Source organism: Chrysemys picta, chromosome 9 (genome assembly GCF_011386835.1).
Source record: "Chrysemys picta bellii isolate R12L10 chromosome 9, ASM1138683v2, whole genome shotgun sequence".
Classification (NCBI taxonomy): Eukaryota; Metazoa; Chordata; order Testudines; family Emydidae; genus Chrysemys; species Chrysemys picta.
The window spans coordinates 55,709,214-55,732,302 of NC_088799.1; the positions used below are offsets into that span (position 1 = coordinate 55,709,214).

Consider the following 23,089-nt stretch of genomic DNA (forward strand, 5'->3'; position numbering starts at 1 on the left):
GGTAATTGCAGTAGTACCCTGTTTCCCCGAAAATAAGACATCCTCCGAAAATAAGGCCTACTTACAGTTTTGCCTCTCGTTGTAATATAAGGCATCCCCCCGATAATAAGACCTCCCCGATAATAAGACAAAAAATGTGTACCGTATTCTTCTTCATTGAAAAATAAGACATCCCCTGAAAATAAGACCTAGCGCATCTTTGGGAGCAAAAATTAATATAAGACACTATCTTATTTTTGGGGAAACAGGGTAGTAATTCAGCTAGTAGAACTGCAGATATTCTTCTTAGTCATGTATCTAGTGAGATACTCATTACACTATTTAATAGACTATGGTAGGGGTTAGAAGAGGAAGTCTGTGAACTTGGGTTCTATCTCTCATTCTGCTACCGATGTATACTGTGATCTAAAGTAGTTATTCTGGTACAGTACAAAAATGGTAACCCACCCTCCACCCAGTGTGGATGTAGTTGTACCAGTATAGTTTATTTCCCTTATGGTATGGGAATGTGGTAAACTGGTATAAGGCATCTTTATACCCATAGTTATTTTGGAAGAAAAAAATCACACCACTAACAAAAACAGTTATACTGGTACAAAAACTGCTTAGATCAGGCCTCAATTTATCCATATGCAAGCTATGAATATGGATACTGAAGTCCAGGGAAAGCACTATGTCAAGAAGTTTTTTGGGCCCACTGGAGAGGACTCCATGGCCACCTAGTAGCAACCCTATAAGAAAGCCCCAGCAATCTTAACAGTGGCCTGGGTCATTAACTTAAATCCCAGTAAAGTTTTTAGTCAGCTGAGGAAGACACATCTAGCCAGGAAGTAGTGAGCCTAGTTTGGCTAAGAACTATTTATCCAATAGTCTGTCACAGACCGCATACAGACCCAGGACTAGAGCTGTGAAATAGTTAGATGGGTGTTATTTATATTAAAATACCTTACCAAGTCCCAAGAAGAGATGGGAAAGTAGAATTCAATTGCAGGTTGTATGCTGTAGAGGTAGTATCTCTGTTCCTCCTCCTAACTGTTCTTACCTTGAAATAATAGAGTAGGTATTTTAAGGTCAGATGTTAGTGAAACTTTCTTTAATGTTGGGAGAGACTTTTATTACTGGCTGTGAGACTCCATTTTGAGTCAGATGGGGAGGATTGACTGGCCAGAATTTATAAAGGGTGGAGTTAAGAGATTTATTAAATTGATCTCTAGGGTTGAGGAGCAATGCATTTTGGCTTGGGAACTTTGTCTGATTAAACTTTAGAGGTTCATAGCTCAGAGGTTTATTTTAGCTTACAAGTATAGCCTAAAAACTTTCTCTACCCTGGGAATTTAGCGTAGCTTCTATGCTTGCTCTAGCTTTACAGAGCTCTCTCCAGTTCAGCTCTCTATCCTAGTTTTAGAAGCTTAGTGTGGGTTAGGAATTCATCCTGGACTGGGACCTACAGTGGGAAGACTTGAGTTAAAGGTTTGATTTAGCAGCCTCTTTGCCTTAAAGGAAGGCTTGTTTATTTCTTCTGAAGCTGCTTTTGTAAGTTAAACTAACATGTTTCCCAAAGGATCTTAAATTAAAACTCCCTTACTCTATTTTTTTTTTTCCTGTTTCCCTTCATTGCACTTATGAGTCAGTGCCCCACAGCTCACATGTTGTGACTCTAGTGGGACAGCATTTAAAGAGCTTTGTTTCGGTGAAAGAAATTTATTGCTATGGTACCAGAGAGAGAGAGAATCTTCCCTTCTTAGATCATTTCTATGCTTTTGGAAAGTTCTGGGTTGTTGGAGGATTTTTTTTGTGTGTTTAAGGATTTAATTTGCATGAATGTGGCCAGTCTGTGATGGGTTTTGTTTTGTTTTTCCACAACAAGAATTTGTGCTCTACATTAAATCTGAAGAGGCTGCTCTTTTTACTTAACCCAGGCTTTCTGTGAAGTTTCTTTCCAGTTCCATAATAGAAATGCCAACATCATTCCGCATATCTGAAGGTAGCAGGGTGTTGGGTATCTTATCAGATGGTCATCTCTGGACATTGCTGGTGGCAACCCCCTTGTCTTTGGCTAGTGAATTCAGTCTTCTGACTTGTAGTAAATGTCAGGTAAATTTTCAAGATGTGAAGAGAGCTATTGTTCATCCTTTGATCAAAATTACTGTGGAAGTTCAAAATAGTATTAGATATAGTAATGCCTTGCAGCAGTGAGTTCGCAGGTAAACTTTTGATTTAAATATATCACAATTTGTGTGCTCATCTGATTATTGGGAAATATAAGTAGTTAGTTCCTGCTACGAGATACATGAGGTAAGAGGAAGATCAACGTGTCTCTTCTTAAAAACGTCAACTTCTTAAAAAACAAAATGGTCCTAATCTTTAGTCTCTCCCTTTCCTCTTGTCTAATTACTGTTGTAATTATCATTTTCCTAGCAATGCTCTTACCAAAGAGATACTTAACTGGGCTCATGTAATTGGCCTTCCAGCAACTGTTGGATTAGGGAAGAAGACCCTGTGCAGAAGCAGAGTCTAGGACTGTTACTGCGCTGCACTCTGCAGGGGTAGCAGCACAGGCATGTCAGAAAGGCACACAAACAGACAGGGATGGAGGGACTAGGTCAGGAATTCTCACAACAAATTTTTTTGGTGGCTTCAGAGCGTGGCCACCAACTCTTGCTGGTGGCCACTCTGACAATTTTTCCTAAAATACTTTACTAACTTTAGGAAAAACAAATAAATATGCAAATATACATGTCTCTATCGTAATTTATTCATGTAGGGTTGGTGGTTTTTTTTTTTTTTTTTTTTTTTTGCAAACTCTAACAATAACATACAGTTGTTTCTATTATTTACTGGACATAAACAGAATAGAAACAAAAAATAAAATGCTTTGCATGTTCTTGTCTTGTGGTGTTTTTCTTTTTCTTTTTTTAAGACTTGCTTGCTAGTAAGCCTGCTGCTGTGAAAAGGGATATTTATATGTTTGTTAATAGCATTTTTCACAGAATCAGACTTGCTAGCTAACTGGGAGGCAGTGAAAAGAGATATTAATAAACATACAAATATCACTTTTCACAGCAGATTTACTCAGCCCTGGCAAGCTGGGGGACAAATTAAGCCCCAGATGGGGAGGTGGATAGGGAGGCAGCGGGGGCCAGGGGCGCTGGATGGGAGCTGGACGAGGCAGCAGGGCCCAGGGCAATTTGGAGGGGGGGGGTGAGGGAGTTGTGAGCCTAGGGCCAGGGAACAGCCCACCACCACACAGCTGGAACCCAGAGCCCCATTGCTGGAGCTTGCCACCCACCACCCCAGGTCTGAAGCCGAAAGCCCGAGCCCCACTGCCCCCAGGAAGGTGGGGAACTCACAACGGCTGCCTGCTCCTCCTGTGTTTCTGGCTCCAGATGGGGATAGGACCCAATCACTTCTGGTGGCCCTGGGAGAGGGGCAACTGTTCTTCTCCCTCCCCTTCCCCCCACTCACCACCCAGGAGGCTGTGGCTACAAGAAAAGCCTCTGGTGGCCAAATGCAGCCATTGTGGTCGCATTTGAGAAACACTGGACTAGGTCTTGTGTTCTAATAGCAGCAGCATGTAGGGCTGACCTTGTTCTCTCTCTCTGTATACATAGACACTGATTACATTGCTGAGGCAGTGTGCTCTGCCCCTGGTGGAAGCATGTCATTTGTCACTGTTTATTCAACAGCAAAGGCTGATGAAAGGAGCCATGTCCAGCTTAGAGGGTTACTGAATGTGGAGAAAGAGAGAGAGATGCTGGGAGATCTCCAAAAAAAGGAAATGCTGGAAGAAATCCAAGGGGAGGAAGAGAGAGAGGGAAAGATGTTTATGGGTTAATTTCAGGGGAGAGATTGTACTTAGGTGAATTTTGGCTACCACTTTGGTAGCTGAAAGAAATCAAGAAATAAAACTTCTGTAAATCCACCTACTTGATTGTTTCATATTGTGGAGGGGACCTCTCTTGATGGAGTGCTGCTGGATTACTGTAAAGTAAAACAGATATTATCTATGCATGAAAAGTGGAAATAAGACCAGATTTTTGTCCTCTCAGTTGCAAGAATTCCAGTGTCTGGACTTGTTTTCCAGTGATGCTCTGCTCTCCCTTAGTGGGAAGAATGTTATAAGTGTTGCAAGTGGTTGTCAGAATGAAGCATACATACACCGAAGCAATATGTATACCACATATCCACATCTTTCGGCACTTAATATCAGTGAATGCAAAAATAACAGAAATTAGGCTTGTTTGCACAAGAGCTAAATTCTGCTATTACATGGTAGCTATGTATCTAGCAAGGTATTTCCTCAGTAACTAAACACTACACCTTAACAAGAAAGCGTTGAAATCATGTCAGTTCTTTGCCCATTATTGTCTTAGAGGGAGACTTGCTGTAAACCAACCTAAGATTCTTCTTGAAGTAGTAGACTTATAATTGTTTGTCTGCAATTCTCTTTTTACCCAGTAATAGTACTTTCACACTCAAAATTAACACAGGTATCTCAAACACATGACAGTAATCAAACACTTAGAGGAAAGATGATGCTTGGCTCCATCTTGAATATTCACATAGTAAACAACATTTGTGAAGTAGAAATAGTTATTTTTATAGAACTAATGTGACTAGTGGCATGATTTCATCAAACACCTAGCAGCTTTCAGCAAATGGTAGAGTAGGTTTGGTGTGTGAGTAAATAGCTGCATGAGCGAGGCCTATGCTAATATCAGTTTCTCCACATCTTTTCTAACAGAATTTGTGGTGGTTTGTATGAAACTTCTGATTAAAAGCCTGTGTCTGAGAGGTGTTGAGCATTCACAACATCCACTAGCTCAAGCTGGTTCAAGCACTTCCAAGCCACCTGCAAATCCTCACAATTGAGGCCCCTCCTCCATCACCATCCATGCACTCCCATGTGCTTAGAATTAAACCTGTATATTCCATGCATCTTCTAAAATGAGTCAAAGACAAGCCTGATTTTAGGCTCTAGGTAGAAGAGAGGCTATGTGAGAAGGATGCAGCAGCAGGGCAAGGACAGGCTGTCGGGGCATGAGGAGAGGAGGGTGAAAGAATACAGCAGGGAAGGGATGGAGTCAGATGAAGGAAATGGTCTAAGAGAGGCAGCAGCTGCAGAGGTGGGATCAGAGAAAGCCCTAACTGGGGACAGCAAAGCACCCCTGGACAGAGGAAGGTGCCAGGAACTACTTAACTGCATTTGTCAGTGTTCCTCTTTGCCCCAGAGGCAGTCCTGTATGGAGCGCAAAGGAGAACTTCCTTTGTGTGTGTGTCTCTCTCTCTCACCATCTCCCTGGGGGCATTGCAGGCTGGGCACCCTTTTTGAGCCAGCCCTGCTAGTCTCAAAGGGAACTGGGGGGTGCTCTGTACCTATTCAGATCAGGCCCTAATTGTATCAGTTGCTCATGTATGTACCGATTTGTATTTATCTCTGTTTGTAAAAGATAAAGTTGGACTTAAACCTGTTTAACAGCTATTGAACGGAAAGCCACAGAGAAAGGGGATATCACTGGCCAGGCAGAGTGAAAATACCATGTTTAAATTTAAAGTACAAATTACGGTAGGCCTATTGTTACATATGCTTATAGGTTCACAACTAAGAGTTCAGCAGTTACTATGTAGAATGAGAGGCATGTGTTTGAGGGGATCTCTGAGTCTGAGGAGGGACTGGTGCATTGCTTAAAAGTAGAGCTGGCCAAATAGTTAAAAAACCCACCCTGATTCATAAATATTTTCTTATGATGAAAGTGTCGAGTGTCATTGATTGGGCTGTGTCACAAGGATGGGGATAGCTACCAAGTATTTAATTTTTTTAAAAAGTTTGTGAATCCTGGAAATTTCACAAATTTGAACTCCACTGTTGTCTGAAAACCCATAATGGATAGTGTAGTAAACCTTTCAGTTAGCCACCAGGGAGCAGAAACGATACAGAGTGCTGCGTGTGTGACCACAAATAATGACTAGTCAAAGTGAACATTTAGTAACATAGGCTGAAAAATTATTCATAAATTCCAAATTCTTTGGTGAATAAATACATTTGAAGAAGATCAGGAATGATTCACTAACCTCAATCCATAACAAATATTATTGGTAACAAATAGTGACTAGCTGTACTCAAAGCTTTCTCTCTTCCACCACAGCTAGCTTAGAGGGGCCTTGCAGCTTTGGGAGAGAGAGTCAGTCTGGTTTCTTTACTGCCGGTTTAGATTGCCATACTATAACTGCATCTAAACACATCGAGAAACCCTTTTTTGGATTAGTAGAGATTAGGAATTAGTGCTTGTATGTGGACATAGTGAGCCCCTTGTGCATGTGTAATGTCGACAGACCCCAGTCGTCAGTGGGCGGGATCAAACCTGGGATCTCTGGGAGCTTATTTCATGAGCCTCTACTGCATGAGCTAAAAGCCAACAGGTTGTTAGCTAAGGCTGTAAAGCAAACTCATTTCTCTCTTTCTCTGTCTCTCTGTCTCGGTGCCACTAGATGGGACAGAACACCACACCACATCCAGGAGGTGTGTGGATTATACATGCACCATGGATAGCAATGGTTAGGATGAAGGGAAGGCTATGCTTAAAGAGCTACGGTCCCATCATTACTTTAAAAAGTTGGCATTGTAACTAGACACTTGCTATAGTCTTTTCAGACCCAATATTGCCAATCCCAAGTGGTCAAAAGTCATGAGCCCCCCAAAATAATGAGATTGGCATAAAAATGATTTAAAAAATTGGGACTACTTTTGTTATTTATTATTATTTGTATTACTATCGCACCGAGGAGCCCTATTTATGGAGCAGGACAACATTGTGCTTATATTTGCCTTCTGGTTTTTGAGCTTTTACAGTTCACACTTTCAAGCTTTTCTCTATAACCAAAACAGCCAGAAACGTAACAATAAAAGCAGCTGAGATTCTCATGTAATCACATGACTCCAGGAGCTGGGGCTTTAAGAAAAACATCAGATAGTTTTGAGACTTGCCACCTCTTCAGATTTTCTTGCAACACTGGATACAATATTATTAGGGCTGTCACTTAATCACAGTTAACTCACGCAATTAACTCAAAAAAATTAATTGTGATTAAAAAAATAAATCGTGATTAATCGCACTTATAACAATAGAATACCAGTTGAAATTTATTAAATATTTTTGGATGTTTTTCTACATTTTCAATATTGATTTCAATTACAACACAGAATACAAAGTGCACAGTGCTCACTTTATATTATTATTTTTGATTAAAAATATATGCACTGTAAAACTGATAAACAAAAGAAATAGTATTTTTCAATTCACCTCATACAAGTACTGAAGTGCAATCTCTTTATCGTGAAAGTATAACTTACAAATGCAGATTTATTGATTTATTTATTGGTTACATAACTGCACTCAAAACCAAAACAGTGTAAAACTTTAGAGCCTACAAGTCCACTCAGTCCTATGTCTTATTCTGCCAATTGCTAAGACAAACAAGTTTGTTTTCATTGACGGGAGATACTGCTGCCTGCTTCTTATTTACAATGTCACCTGAAAGTGAGAACAGGTGTTCACATGGCACTTTTGTAGCCGGCGTTGCAAGATATTTATGTGCCAGTTATGCTAAACATTCATGTGCCCCTTTCATGCTTTGGCCACCATTCCAGAGGAGATGCTTCCATGCTGATGATGCTCGTTAAAAAAATTATGTGTCAATTAAATTTGTGACTATACTCCATGAGGGGAGAATTGTGTGTCTCCTGCTCTGTTTTACCCGCATTCTGCATATATTTCATGTTATAGCAGTCTCGGATGATGACCCAGCACATGTTCGTTTTAAAAACACAAAGAAGGTACTGATGTGAGCTTTCTAAAAATAGCTAGAGCACTGGACCCAAGATTTAAGAATCTGAAGTGCCGTCCAAAATCTGAGAGGGACAAGGTGTGGAGCATGCTTTTAGAAGTCTTAAGAGCAAAAACAACAAGGAGTCCTTGACAAGGACTCCTCGTTGTTTTTGCTGATACAGACTAATACAGCTACCATTCTTAAAAGAGCAACACTCTGATGCGGAAACTACAGACCCTGAAACACAAAAAAAGAAAATCAACCTTCTGCTGGTGGCACCTGACTCAAATGATGAAAATGAACATTGTCAGTCTGCACTGCTTTGGATCATTATCAAGCAGAACCCATTATCAGCATGTAAGCATGTCCTCTGGAATGGTGGTTGAACATGAAGGGACATATGAATCTGTAGCGCATCTGGCACGTAAATATCTTGCAACGCCAGCTACAACAATGCCATGTGAACGCCTGTTCTCACTTTCAGGTGACGTAAACAAGAAGCAGGCAACATTATCTGCTGCAAATTGTAACCAGCCTTGTTTGTCTGAGTAATTGGCTGACCAAGAAGTAGGTCTAAGTGGACTTGTAGGCTCTAAAATTTTACATAGTTTTATTTTTGAATGCAGGTTTTTTATACATAATTCTACATTTGTAAGTTCAACTTTCATGATAAAAAGATTGCACTACAGTACTTGTATGAGGTGAATTGAAAAATAATTTTTTTGTTTTTTTCAGTGCAAATATTTGTAATAAAAATAACTATAAAGTGGGCACTGTACACTTTGTATTCTGTGTTGTAATTGAAATTAATATATTTGAAAATGTAGAAAACATCCAAAAAATATTTTAAATAAATGGTATTGTTGTTAGCGTGATTAATCGCGATTAGTTTAATTGCGCAATTAATTTTTTTAATCGCTAGACAGCCCTAAATATTATTAGTGTTTTAAGGCACTAAAAGGAACCATATTAGATTTTTCTATAGTACCCGGCATCATAAGCCTTGGCTACACTCAGGAATTCACAGTGCTGCCGTGGCAGCGCTGTGAACCGCAAGTGTAGTCGCGCTGTCTCGCAGCACTGTAAGTACTCCACCTCTCCGAGGGGAGTAGCTTGCAGCGCTGCGAGTGAGCGTGCAGCGCTGCAGGCTCTGATCACACTTGCGCTTTACAGCGCTGCCCTCGGGGGGGGCCGTTTTCACACCCCTGAGCGCAGCAAGTTGCAGCGCTGTATAGCGCCAGTGTAGCCAAGGCCTTAGTCTCTAAACTAGATAAATATGGAAATAGTGGAGAGAGAGAGATTTTTAAATTCTCAATACCTCTCTAATCACTCCTTTGTAGGGGAAGCTTTCTATTGTTCCTTCCACTGTGGAGTTAACTCTTTGTCCTTGCTCCTTTCACCTTGTCCATCTGAGTTGTCTTTCTGTAATCTCAGCATTTTTCTTTGCTCTTTCACAGTTTGTTGCGGTGGTTGCTCATACTTACTTACCTAAATCAAGTCAGTGAGGGGAGGGTGGGTTACAGTCTTTTAAAAATGCCGTAAACTGGTCCTCTTAGATAAATCTGCTCTGTAAAGCATCAGCAAGGGGTGCTTGTACAGTATGTGTATCAGGCAGCACATTGGGAGACCCCAAGCTAAGATATGGATCCTGTTTTTCACTCTCCAGATCTGTGCCAGGAGATAGCAGAGAGATCACACTTAGCCTCCAGAAGAAAAAGCACAGGCTGTGAGACCCTAGTAGTCTCATGCTACATGATATTTACTGCACCTTCTGGCAACAGCATACAAAAAAGTACCACATGTTCATTCTAAATTACAATTGCTAGAGGGGAATTCGGAAAACACTGCAAGGAGGAATGGACAAGAACATCAGTCTACCAGCCAATGCAGGATCGGATAAAAATCCCATTTGAAAGTATCACTTGATGATTGCCTGTTCTGTTCATTCCCACTGTGGCACCTGGCATCGCCCACTGTCAGGAGACAGGATACTAGGCTAGATGGACCTTTAGTCAGACCCAGTATGGCTGCTCTTATATTCTTAATGAATAAACAATCCCAGAAACTGAGGAAATAGAAATAAGTGGTGGATGTTGAGCAGAAAGACCATGTTTTGTTCTGTGACATCAGCCCAATACTCATTTTGGGGGGAACTGTTGCTTAAAAATGCAAGCTGCCAACTTTGCTTTGCAAGACACCTTTCTGCTAACTATTGGCTGGAGACGGTTTTTCTGCAGTGTTGGCTTAACATAAAGAAGAACAATACCGCAGCTCCATTACGAAGGGTCTCTTTGCAAGATGAACAGCTAAAACAGTATTTATTAAAGGGGAAAATGTAATCTGCAGAAAACAGCAAAAATTGTGGGAAGATTTGAATAGCATAAACCTCAATTTTCTTGAATTCCTGTGACTTTTCCCCCCCTCCTGCTATCCTATGCCATTACTTCTACCCAGATAAAACTTAAATCTAGATTTCATGTGACTCATTTTCTGAAAGCTTCTTCTCCCATTCTTGACTCAATCTGCTCTTAACTTATAGTGAAGCAATATAACTTTCCACAAACAAATGCTTCCTTTCTTTGTCCCTTCTGTTTGACAAGCATTTCCCCTTAATACAGACCAGAATCCTGAATTTTCCTTAGGCATGGCAATCTTTTTCCATATCTCCCTGATTCATAAGACTGCCTATTAACACCTCTGGAATATTGCTAGAAAATGCTACTAGAGAGTCATCCCTGTGCTGAAATCCTTACTTGTATTTAATTACACCCCATTTTAACTATAGTAGTTTCTGCTTTGGTGTTCCCAAATCCTTAGCGTCTAAAATCCAAATTAATATAAAACAGCAGCCAGATTGCTCTCTTGCGTTAAATGGCAGGACTATCTCACACACAGCATCTGCTGCTTTCTCTTGCTTTGTAAATCCATTTAGAATGGGCTCTCCGCTGACTTCCCTCTTTCTCTCTCTAGCCACATAAAATAACTTTGTTCTTCTATGGTATCTTCCATCCAAAGAACAGAGTGCTGTACAACCTGTTATTAAATCACAATCTGTGAGGTAGATAAGGATTATCTTCTCCTTTTTATAGCTGGTGAAACTGAGACACAGAAGTTGAGCCTTTCCCAAGCCAACACAGAAAGTCACAGCAGAGCTGGAAATGGAGTTCATGTCTCCTGACTCTGCCTTCTGCATTAACCACTTGTCATGGTCTCACGGGACCTGTGCACTCTCGGCTCTGTACGGTCCCTGGGAGGAACCCCCTTCGGTGTGTGACAGCACTTGTTGGGAGTCACTTTCTCTCTTGGGGGTTAAGCCCTGAGCTCCACCGGCTCCACTTCTCTGAGCCTTCAGCACACTTGTCTGTCTCCGTGAGTCCCCTCAGGAAGTATATTCGCTTTGGACCCCCAGGACCTCCACACTCAGAGGGAGAAATGCAGCCCTGATCTCTAGATTGCAATGACTCTCAGCCAACATAAAACAGAAGGGTTTACTGTACGTCTGGACACAGCACAAAAAGTTCTCAGGGCCCTCAAGCCTGTCCATCTGGGTCTGTCCAGCGTCCAGGTGGCTCAGGCTGCCCGTTGTCCCCAGTCCAGAAGCCACATCCTTCCAGCCGACCATCCTATATATATCACCTTCCCAACAGCCCCTCCTCCATCCTCTGTCTTCGGTCCTGGGCAAACGGATCACCTGGGCCCTCTCTTCCGTCCTTTGTTCCCACTGGCCAGAATCAGCTAGTCAGATCATGGGGGCCCTCTCTCCTCAGCCCTTTGTCCTCCCACTGGCCAGAACTGGCTTGCTCCCAAGGTGGGGTGGGACTCCAGGTCACTGGTTGCTAAATTCTACAGTGTCCTGGCTGTTGTCCGGGGTCTAGGCTGCTATGCGTAGTCACACCTGGCGTTCTGCAACAATGAACACCTTCTCCCACCCTCTCGTTAAACACGCACAAAGAGGCACACACTATATTAATGCAAAACACTAAGTAAATCCCCCACTTAATCACACCACTACACAATGCTTCCTCTCACTTTACCATAGGTAAATCATGACCACCTACTCTCCAACTTGCTGCAGTTCCTCTTTCTTCAGATGGGGGTTGCTCTTATCTATCCTGCTCACTTTAGAACGCTTTCCAAACCAATAAGTTACTTTCATTTTTCAAACCTATTTTGCTTGGCCTTTTTTGTGGAGCATTCAGTGATACTATAAGGACACTGCATTGCTTATAGGCTGATAGAGAAGCCCAGTCAGGTTAAACAGTCTCACAAATTCACCGTGATCTCAGTCTCTTTGGTCAGCTTTCTTACTAGGGCAAGGGAACTTCTTTATAAAACTACTTGGTTAGGATCAGGCTATTTATTCATATTAGGCTCAGGTATGGGTTTAACAGGAACACCATTTAGGGATTCAAACCTGCCCCCACACTCAAGTGTAGACAGTGGACAACTGAAGACCGTGGGGTTGCGTAGGTGTAACCTACGGCAGAATTTGGCCAATGGAATCTTTATTACTGGTGATGATGCATGAATCAGAAGGAACACAGCTTCACTTCCAGATCTCTGTTGAGAACTTTTTTCCTATCCAGTTGTAAATGATGCAAATTTGGTCTGGAAGTCATTGATATAGGAAGCATAGAATGTTGTTATGCCACTCTGAGTCACTTTTTACAGCAAACTACTTTTTTCTCTCTCTTTCCCCCCACAAGGTGATCTATATTATCACAATCTTATCAAAGGTTTTCTTCCAGTGAACAATGTATCTGAGTGTATACCATGAAAACAAATTATTGGCTCCATGGAGTAACTTGCTTTGCTTGTGGGAGAGTTTCAGTATTCTCTGGCTTGTGTAAGGCCTTCATTCTGAGTTCTCCTTTCACCTTCTTTTAAAACAGTAGTCTGCCTAAAAGAAATAAACAAGTACTTTCTAACGCAGCCTTAGTACTGCCAAAATCGAGATCAGCAGAGCTGGTAAAGCTGGAACTCCCTCAATATAAACGAGAGGGAACTTGCAAGGTGTTCTTTATGACTAGTCCTCTGTTTTGGAACTCACTTTCCTCCTTGGTCTGCTGGGTCCAGATCCTCAAAGGTATTTAAGATCCTAACATCCACTGAAATCAGTGGAAGTTAGGAGCCTAAATACCTTTGAGAATCTGTGCTGTAGAGCCTAGATTTGTTAATCTTTTGAGCGAGCTGTGAAGCCCATCTTTTTTTCTGTTCTCTAATGCAACTGAGGTAGATATATTTCTGGCCAGTTCTCTTGCATTATTTTGTGATTTCAGTGTGTGGGATAAGCACCCAGAGCACAAGATGGGTGCTTACTAGTTACATTTTAGAAATCTTAAGATATAATGAATCATACATTCATATTCACCACTTTTTTTGACACATTTGGGTTGAATTCAGTCCCTGGCTGCAAAACAAAGTATGCATCCCTTGCAACACCAGAAAAGCCCTTGGAAAGATCCCAGGTTGTCCGAGGGTGAATGTGGCTTGAAAGACCAGCATCTTTGCACCAGAAGTTGAGGAGCCAAGTTTTTCCCTTCCTAGAAATCTCTGTTCCTAAGGAGAACAGGGCCCGGAGAGGCTTCTTTCTCCCCATTTCTCCATTCTCAGAATGTCGTGACATGTCCTGTTTTTAGGGCCTGACCCAGTGTCCCTGAGGGTTTCAAATCATTGTTTTGTGCCAGTTTCTGTGCATTCCTTCAGACTGGACATATGCAGGTGCTGCCTGCAGCTGAGCCAGGGAAACTGACGATAGGTTGCTGGAGCATATGTACTCATCAAGGACTGCTCCACTTGTCACATGTTAACATCTTTCCCATGATGTCTAGTTGTTGGCTCTTCTTCTCACTAGTCCTCAAGCCAGTCTCCCTCTCTTTACACAGCCAAATCCACAGGGTATCAGGGAAGGGAGAGGTGGGGCATTGCATGTCATAATGAGTGGGCACCCTCTTCTCCCCTGATGCCTAAGCTCTCCTGGCTGGGCCCTACCAAACCCACCGTATACATGCCTCCATGACAGATGGCCTGTTTTCTTGTTTTCAATATGTGGTCACCCTGACAAAGAATGGTAAGAAGAGCAGGATCTAAACAACCCTTCAAGAACTCTGTGGAGGGAAGGGAAGTGACCATGGCAGGTTGCTCCCACTGGTGGTGGTGGTGGTGCAGCGGGAGGACAGGGAAGCAGGTCATGACAGGCCTCAGAGCATCTCTGAAGCTTTTTCTCTTTATCCTCCCACAGGAAATCTCCACACCACTTGGGTGTGTGTGTGTGTGTGTGTGTGTGTGTGTGTGTGTGTGAGGAACAGGTGACGACAGGCTGTTTCCCTCTATGGAAGTTTTTATTCTGAGGAGAATAGCCTGTGACAGGTTTTCCCCACAACAGAAATCTCCACTCTAGAAGTAGAGGCAGTGATGGGCCCTTCTAGAACCTCCTCTGCCACAAAGCTTGGTGGCACACTCCATCTCATGCTGTGTGTTGCTGTTCTGTAGTTGGAGCCATATGGTTAAAAAAGCCAAACCACCCGAGGATTCCCTCCAAAGGATACAGTTGAGGAGATCCACAAATCTGTAATGTTTGAGACTAGAACTTCATGTGGATAACTACAATGTGATAGATGTATGTGGACCCCTATCACTGATATGATACAGTATGTCCCTAAGGAATGCTCTAGTGAGCCCAGACAATGAGATGGAGATTTGGGGAAAGGAAGATAAATCCCAGTAGGGGTTTCCAGACTTGGATTTCATCTGGCATTGCCTCCCTGCGCTGAGGGTAACCTGGGCAACGCTAGGCTACCTACCTGCACAAGAGCTAATTGGGTGTAGCTGAAGCTAGTTGCACTCAGAGCCTTAAAAAGGACTTATCACTTCACAGAGAAAATGGATGGAAATAAGGCTCTGATGCTCAAAGGTATTTAGGCTCATAACTCCCATTTAAATCAGTGGAAGCTAGGAGCCTAAAACGTTAAGAATGTGGGTCCAGCTTCCTGGAAATCAGGCCAGGGAGACACTAGAAATGCCTTGTTTAATATTGGTGTGGTGTTTAGATGCTGTTTAGTTGCATGAAAGGAATAGGGTCAGAGACTTTACATATGTTTGATTTTTGGTTGCACCTTAAACTATAAGGGAATCTGAAATGGTGAGGGGGGTTTCTCTGTTTTGCCTGGGACTTGTGCTGTGTCAGGCCAGCTGCATGGACCTTGCCTGTGCCACATACAACAGCAGAAATGAAAATGTGCTCGTGGGAGGACCAGTGGATATACAATATACTGGGTGCTGAAGCATATTAAAGTTTATTGCTTTTAGCTTCCAGGGGATGGACTAGATTCCCTAATGGGTCTTTTCAATCTATTTAATTAAATACTGTCTGTATACATGTCACTCTATAAAAGTAGGGAACCAACTGAATTCTTTTTCTGAGGATTTTACAGCCTAAGTTATAGCGACTATACATTTCAGACATAATGTTTCAGATTACCCCCATCCCCCTCCAAAAAGCCCTCTACCCCATAGCGCTTTCTATACCTGATAAAGGAAAAGAGCCAATAACTCCATGAAGTCTGCTAGGAACTTCAAAGTCCCTCTGTGCCAATGGCTCAACCGCTGCCATGGTTTAGGCAGACCTGAAGAAGAGCTCGGTGTAGGTTGAAAGTTTGTCTCTTTCACCAACAGAAGTTGGTCCAGTAAAAGATATCTCACATTCCCCGCCCCCCTTGTCTCTCCCAGTTAAGGCACCTTAGTTTCATAGCCACCCACACACAAGCTAGCATTACAGCTGGCTACCTTTGACTGCCCTAACCCAATAGGATCAGGTACCCATTTTGTAGCTAGATGAACTGGAAGTGACCTTTCAGTGTAAGATGAGGCAAGACTCAAATCCACAACTTCCAAAACTGTAGTAGAGCACCTCAACCATTACACCTAGTCCTAGAGTGGGGACTTTGCTATTGCCAATCTATTTTACATGGAAAACCTTCAGATATTACAATGATGGGCAGCAGGACAAAACCCCAAGATAGAAAAAAATCTAAAATCAACCAGATGAAGGTCTAATCTCTGTACCAAGCAAATGTATTTTTATATCCTTGTTTTTATTAATGTTGAGAAGTTTTACAGAAGTATGCTTTAAAGACATGTGTGACTGAATAGAGGCTAGCTATTTAGGGTGAGAGAGTTCAAAGCAGGAAAAAATGACATTGTGTAAAGTGCTGTATGTGAAAGGTGAGCCATAGGAAACATAGGTGCTAAAATAGTACTTAGACCTTATGTCTTTGCTTTTCAGCACACTCTACTAACATTAGTGAATTAACACTAAGGGTATGCCTACACAGGGAAAGCATAGCTCAGTGGTTTGAGCATTGGCCTACTAAACCCAGGGTTGTGAGCTCAATGCTTGAGGGGGCCATTTGGGGCAAAAATCTATCTGGGGATTGGTCCTGCTTTGAGCAGGCGGTTGGACTAAATGACCTCCTGAGGTCCCTTCCAACCCTGAGATTCTATGAAGTATAGTGGTATAATTTACCAGCACAGCTCTTTTAACTCCCCATGTGGCCATTGGTCCAGAAATCAAAATTACTTTTTCCCCTGTAGCTGCTGTACCTGTACTTTCCAAAGGGACAGGTCAACCCTGACGCTTGACTGGGAGAATGTGGGGAAGTGGAATTCTGAGGGGGGACGCTCCTGGCTCCCAGCTCATTGGAGGTCACTCCCGCTGAGCTCACCTCCCCCTAGTCTGCAGACGGGGAGGAAGGTTATCATGCTGAACTTCAGGGCAGCTGAGGACCTACCGCCTCCGTCGAGAGCGGGAGGCGCTGGGAGCCAAGGTCGCGCAGCGGGGCCCAACTCCTCCTTCCCCCTGAGGCCCAGCCGCCCCTGTGGACCGGACCGGGGCAGCGCCCCGCCGGCGGCGCTGCGGTGGCGGGGCCAGGCCGGGCCTGGAAGGGAAGGGGCATGGCTCTGACGTGCGTGGCTGGGATTGGCAGTCGCCCGCCCTATATAGCAACCGGGGAAGGTGCCTCGCAGCTTTCCCAGGAGCGTTTCGGGGCTTCTCCAGCAGAGAGAGCTAGCAGGGCACCGGCCGGAGTAAGTTGCATGCCGGGCGGGGGCCGGGGCTCGGGGCTCCCCTCGCCCGCTGCAGCGGAGGTGCCGGGCCGAGCCCGCGGCACCAAGTTGGCCGGAGAGGGCGGCGCGGGCAACGGAGCCAAGCTGCCGACGTGGAGGCTGAGACGCGGCGGCAGAGGAGGGAGCTGCCTGCCCCGCTCCTCCCGCCGCAGACCCGCGTCCCCTCCCTGCCAGCAATGCCGCCGCTTAGAGCTTCGCTGCCGTAGCCCCCGGGTGCCGCTGCGGGAAGGGGGAGGGGGAGGGGGCGAGACCTACGTGTCACTACTGCGCATGGGCCCAGGCTCGCCCGGCGCCGGCGCCGCCGCCGAACTTTGCACGAACTTTCTGTCCGGCCTTGTCCCGACGGGGTGGGGGCCGGTGATACCCGGGGGCTCTGTGCTGTAGCTGCCTGCGTCCCGTGCCGGGCAGGACGCTGTGCCCTGGCACAGAGCGGGCTCGGGCTCGCTGCCTGCCCGCGGGGGGTATCTCCTGGCTGGGCCCCTGCCGCCGGCGTTGTTAGCTGGGCGCCCACCTGCTGTTCGTGCGTTCGCTGGGTCTGCGCCTTGCACGTGGGGCTGTTCCCAGACCTGCTGCTCGCCGCGGCTGGCTCCATTTTCACCGTTTGTCTCTTTTTTTTCTTCTCTTTTGCTCGGGGGGGAGGGGTGCATCGCTGAATTAACGTGGGATTTTGATGATGACGCTGGCAGTGGCCACAAGAGAGCAGCCAAGCACCCTCCCCTCCACCTCGGTTTCAGGGCTGCGTTATAATTCCCTTCTTAAATCAGCCTAGCCAACATCTATTCCACCCCCAAAACAGCTCAACAAACATTTAATAAGAAGGACGAAGTGTAACTTCATTGTGGTGTCGCTGCTAACTTTTTGTGTCCCTTTGACTGTTTTACTTTTTAAGATTGTTGCAAGCTAGTCATTTTTGGAGCTGGGATTGTGAAATTTCTGACATTGTTCATAGCTGATATTTATAAGAATCGTACAAAGTTCAGTTGTCCCCACCACAGGATCTTTGCAGACTTACTTTGGTCTTTTAGACCTCTTTGCTAGAAACCACTCCATAGTTTGTTAATCTGTACAGCACATCGGAGGTTTTAGTGTGCACCAAGAAAGTCTCATCAGGTGGGTTAGCGGGTTTCTGGGTAGGTATATTTGGGTAGGGCTGTGTTTAATTACCTACCTTGATCTTGTTTCTCTATATGTATTTGGAGAGGATGAAATAATGACCATAAATAAAAGCAAAGCATAAGGACTTGGGGGAGGCTGGTTACAAAATCAATGTTCTGCTTTTAATTACTTGAGAATGATGGTGGTTGACTCATAGACCCAATCTTATCATTTGAAATTACTTTATCTGGAGTGTTTGGGCGGGACTGGGTGAGGATGGCTTTACAGAAATTTAGGGAGGGGGGGGGATAAAATGTTGTGGTTTCTGGGATGGGGCTGTCTAGCGGGAGGGAAGATTTAGGCTTTGTCTAGACTAGGCTTTAAAGGTGTACTGCTAACATGTCCTGTAATCTAGTGTAGAGAAAGCACACTGCTTTTAATGTGTTCCCTCTGTGTTAAACCCTAGGAGGGAGCCTAACTTGCACTTTATAGTAGTATAACAAATGTTAAAGTATACAGTGTCTTGTCTGCATTGGGCTCCTAGGATATCAGCCACCAGTTATGCCTCTTATCCTAGCCTAGACAAGAGCCAGAGTTCCTGGATGGGATCTATATGAAAGGAGAGGGTTCCCCTGAATGGCAATGTGTAGGTGAGACTGAGTAGCGGTCAGGCATGGCAGAGAGATTCTGGTTAGGTTTTATTCATGAGAAGGTTTTCTGGATGACTCTTTTAGTGAAGAAAAAAGGGGTGGAGGGCAGTGGTTCAAATACCTACCACCAGAAGCTGACTAGAGGGGCTTTACACCCGGTTAGACCTGGTGAACTGAAATCTTTAATTGTAACAAAATGGCCTGCCTTGGGATCTTGTCCAATGCCAGATCAGCCTTGCAAAATGCTATTTGTCCGGTGTAACTTTTTTTTTTAAGGGGAAAGGAAAAAGAGTAAATAAAATAAGCTTTTTCATTAGTTTCATGGTGAAGAGCAGGTGAGGTGCTTTAGCTAGTGATTTCTGGGACAATTTTGCAAGGCTGATTTAAATAATAGATATTCATGTGTGACTAGGCTTTCAGTAATTTGGTCCATATAACTGCAAGTGCGGGGTTCTGGTATTTGTGTCTTTTTCCTTACCCCGTCTCCCAAGTGACTTTAGTTTTAGAGTTTCAGGTGACTCATTGCAACCACTTCCTTTAAGAGGTTATTTCTATGTAGGTATCACTGTTCAAATGAATATCAGAGTAACTTACTAGCTTTTCCCCTTAATATTGTCCTGTTACTCCTAGTTACCTTCCCTAAAGAATTTCTGTCCTTCCTTGGTGTGTATGTCAAATACTTGTAGAAGATGGATGTAATCTCTTAACCATACTGTAAATGTTACATGTCTCACAAATTAATCCCTATCACCTCCTAATCATTTGGGTTGCTCTTCTGTAGTGAGGCTAAAAGTGAGACTCCAATTTGTCAGTATCTTCCTAGTAATCTAGGTACACAGAACTGAACACAATATTCTTGGTGTGGTGCTCTCATATAGAGAGGGATTGTTACTTTTTTTCTCTCCATCTGCAGTTCAAAACTGACCTAGCCTTTTTTTTCTTTGTTGATGTATCACATTGCAAAGTCATATAATTTGATCTCTGCTATCAACCCTAGATCTCTTTTTCAGTATTACCATGTCCCTGGTTCCTCTCCAACCAGTGAATATCTGTCTATTCTTCTCCCCCCAACCCAATTCACTTTCACACCTCCCCACCTCCAATCTTTAGTCTCATTATTGTTGTGCCATATAGCACAAGGCCTAGAAGAGTATAAATAACTGTCCTTAGGACTAGGCATCTTGGATGTATGTATCTATAAACTTGTTTGGTGATTAAGGAGAAATGGATTAAACTTCATTGGAGTTGGGACTAGTACAGTAGCTTTTCAGAGCACTTAAACACTGGTTAGACTAACACACAAAAGAAGTTTGTTAATCAACTTACAATAACCTTGTCCTCTTCAATATGGTCAATTATAAGGGGTATTATCTGGTGTTTAACAACTCTTAATCTTTCTGGGTGGCCTGTATAAAACTCAAGCTTTTGTGACTGAAGTAGTTTTGTAGATGCAGTTAACTAGGGAGGGATTTGATAGGTTTACTGGCCCTTTAAGGTTGCACCTCCCCCTCATCTCTTTCCCCTCCCCCTCTCTGAAGCTATGAATGGTCACTGGTACAGGGAGTGCTGAGGTGGCATTTGCGAAAATTACTTTCTGCTCTACACTGACACTGCTTGCTCTGCAGGGCACTCCCAAAGTCTTTCTAAACTTCAGAATGGTTTGGAAGTCAGCCTGCACCCCCTCACATGTGTGCACATGTACAGATTTCAGATAAGAAGTTTTTTTTAATAGGTAATTAGCCTCTCTTCTCGCTTTACTTTAGGCATAGGGCTTTACTTAAGCAAAATGTCCAGTCCTATTTAGAATCTGCTATGAATGCCTTTGTTAGAATATGCTTGCATTATAACAAATTGTCTGAATTACTCTCAATCTGTCTGTGATCGGGATAGATTGCTTTTCATCTGTCAAGTAACAATTTACTAGAAATGTTGGTAAGAGGAAACTACAAAAAAAAGTAAATCTTGTCACTTTGAAGGCAGCCGAAGCTTGAGTCCGTTTAACAGCTTCAGCCTTAACAGAAGTGACATGTAAACCAATTACCAGTATCCGATCATCCAGGGGTAGTCAATTATTTTTTTTGTCAAGGGTCCAAATTTCTTGGTCAAGGTATGATCCAGGTCCAGACTCCAGAGAAAATAATGATTAGTAAATTTTAAAAATTTCAGGGTCCATTCCAAAGCATCTGGCTGTCCAGATTTGGCCCACCGTCCACCTATTGACTACCTTGTCTTAAACTGACTAAGGTGCAGGCAAGATCAAAGGTGTATTTGAAATGTAAGGTTTCGTGAGAAGAAATTGAAATAATTCCAAAGCTAGATTTGGGGGGGATGAGATCAAGGATACTCTGTCGCATGAATAACAGACTGAAATTTCCGCCAGATCAGATATTGCATTTATGAAATGCTGATGGGACAGTATATTCTGTCCCACCTTTAAAATCAAAAAGGGCACAGGCTATATGGGATCTGTGAGGCAGCATAAAACACCTGAAATCAGAGACTGTCTTGAGAGGCTGCCTGACCAAGTGGGGCCAGAGTGATGGCACTCAGAGGCTGAAATTGGGAGGACAAGGGTGAGGGCATGGGGAGAGAAGGTGCACTTCCAAAAATAGAAGGGCAGCTTGCATTCACTAACTAACCTGTCTGGACCGCATAACCGGTCTACCATGTCACTCTGCAAGACCAAACTGTTGTATTTTAATCTCCTCTTGTCAGTATAGCTTGTTTTTAATTAGACTGGTTGGATCTCAGGTTGTCTTAGGGGAACTTTCATAGACCATCCTGGAAAGGTGAATTAATTTTCAACCTCAGAAGGAAGAGTGTGGAGCCTACACTGCTCTGTCGAGGCTATCAGGGTATGTCTACACAGCAATTAAACACCCAAGGCTGGTCCTGATGGCTGATCCTGACAGCCGACTCAGGCTTGTGGGGCTTGGGCTATGGGGCTGTAAAACTGTGGTGTAGATACTTGGGCTGGAGCCTGGGTTTGGGACAGCCTCGCAGGGACCCAGATCTCGGGCTCCAGCACAAGTCTGGATGTCTGCACCACAGTTTTACAGCCCTGCAGCCTGAGCCTGAGGAGCTGCAAGTATTTAATTGCTCTGTAGACCCCCTAGTCAGAAGGATGCAGAACTAGGGACTCCACTCTCCTAGTGGGTGTTGCTGTCAGGGCTGTGGTCTGACAGGTGTACATGAAACAACCATTGACCATGGACAAGAATTGAGTTTTAAGGTGGAAAAGGTGCCCATCATTATAAAATGGGAGTGGCCAGGGAGTAGAAATATGCCATAATGTTCTTAACTAATCAGTCTCTAGTCTGGTTATATTTAGGAGTGCATCTAGCTGAAAGCACTTTTTTCAACATGTTTTGTAGAGTACGTGCAATAAATACAGATGAAGTCCCTATTCCGAAGACAGGTAAGCGGGTTCATGAAGGGAATCACACCTTGGGGCAAATGACAGGACACCAGAGCTTTGCAGGGTCGAAGGGAGCTGACCCCAGCCACCCTTTCTGTTTTCTGTGCATTTGATTATACGTGTGATGTAATTTAACTTGATTACCCAAATGAGAACCATTTTAATTAAAAATAGATTAAAATGGCACATGATTTGCTACTGCTGTCCAAAAATGCTGATCCTGTTGAAAATCTAAATTGTGGCTTGCCATGTAGTCTCGTATGTATTTGTTCTTGCATACATACATTTCCCATGTAGAGAAGAGTCTGCCTCTTGTTTATAAATCCTTTTTCAGAACAAAATTTTAATAAAAACTTCTGAGAGTACGGTGTTGATCCCCTTTGCCTAGGAACTGCAGTTCATCCAGTGGGCTTCTGAAATTTCCAGTGGCACAAAGCCATTTAAAACATGAGCACATGGCTTGTTGGGTGAAAAGAAAGTATGGCCATACTTCCCCAAAAAGTGGGGCATCCCTTTGGTTTAATAAGTGGCCCATTATCTGAATGTACTGACTTGATGGCCACTTCAGTTCTGGCCTGGCCATGATCCTCTGAGGACTGCAATGTATCTCACAGCTTGGGTAATTGTGGAGACTAACAATGTCCACTCAGTCTGCTCTACCAATAATAGAGCAGTAATTCACGCTGCTAAACCTCAGGGATTCCTGTTCCTAAATAGATTGCTCTGGTGTTGACTGCAAGGAGAATCACTGCAGTTGGTGTGGACTCAGTGAAACCAGCAGCTGTGCTCCAAAGTCCCTGTCAGATGGTGCACTGTGACCTAATTTAGTGCCCAACACCTTGTCCTTAACCATAATCATTGAGGAGCAGAGCATGTGCAAAGTAAGCCCACTTCTGGTTAGCAGGAAATTGTGTTCTTCTGGGAAATCTGAATCACTGCCAGACACCAATGCACTGCAGTCTTCAACATGAATGGA

At 43.6% G+C, this 23,089-nt stretch overlaps 1 protein-coding gene and 1 long non-coding RNA gene across 6 annotated transcripts in view; one reads left to right on the plus strand and one right to left on the minus strand.

Annotated features, from left to right (window-relative positions):
* HDLBP (high density lipoprotein binding protein) overlaps positions 1-23,089 on the plus strand; it is a 92,176-nt gene that overhangs the window by 13,511 nt on the left and 55,576 nt on the right. The window contains exons 1-2 of one of the 5 annotated variants that reach the window (XM_065557041.1): positions 16,842-16,911; positions 22,070-22,113. The exons of 1 other annotated variant lie outside the window; for it this stretch is intronic. The gene's annotated coding sequence lies outside the window, so the exon portion shown is untranslated. Of the gene's footprint in view, positions 1-16,686; positions 16,912-17,228; positions 17,550-22,069; positions 22,114-23,089 lie in introns of those variants that run through there. 3 more of the 5 variants (XM_065557040.1, XM_065557039.1, XM_065557042.1) reach the window with 3 other exon arrangements.
* On the minus strand, positions 2,007-16,757 carry LOC135973508 (uncharacterized). Its single transcript, XR_010590385.1, has 3 exons — positions 16,617-16,757; positions 3,928-3,981; positions 2,007-2,146 (listed from the first exon to the last, which is right to left on the minus strand). It is a non-coding gene; the product is annotated as an uncharacterized LOC135973508 (long non-coding RNA).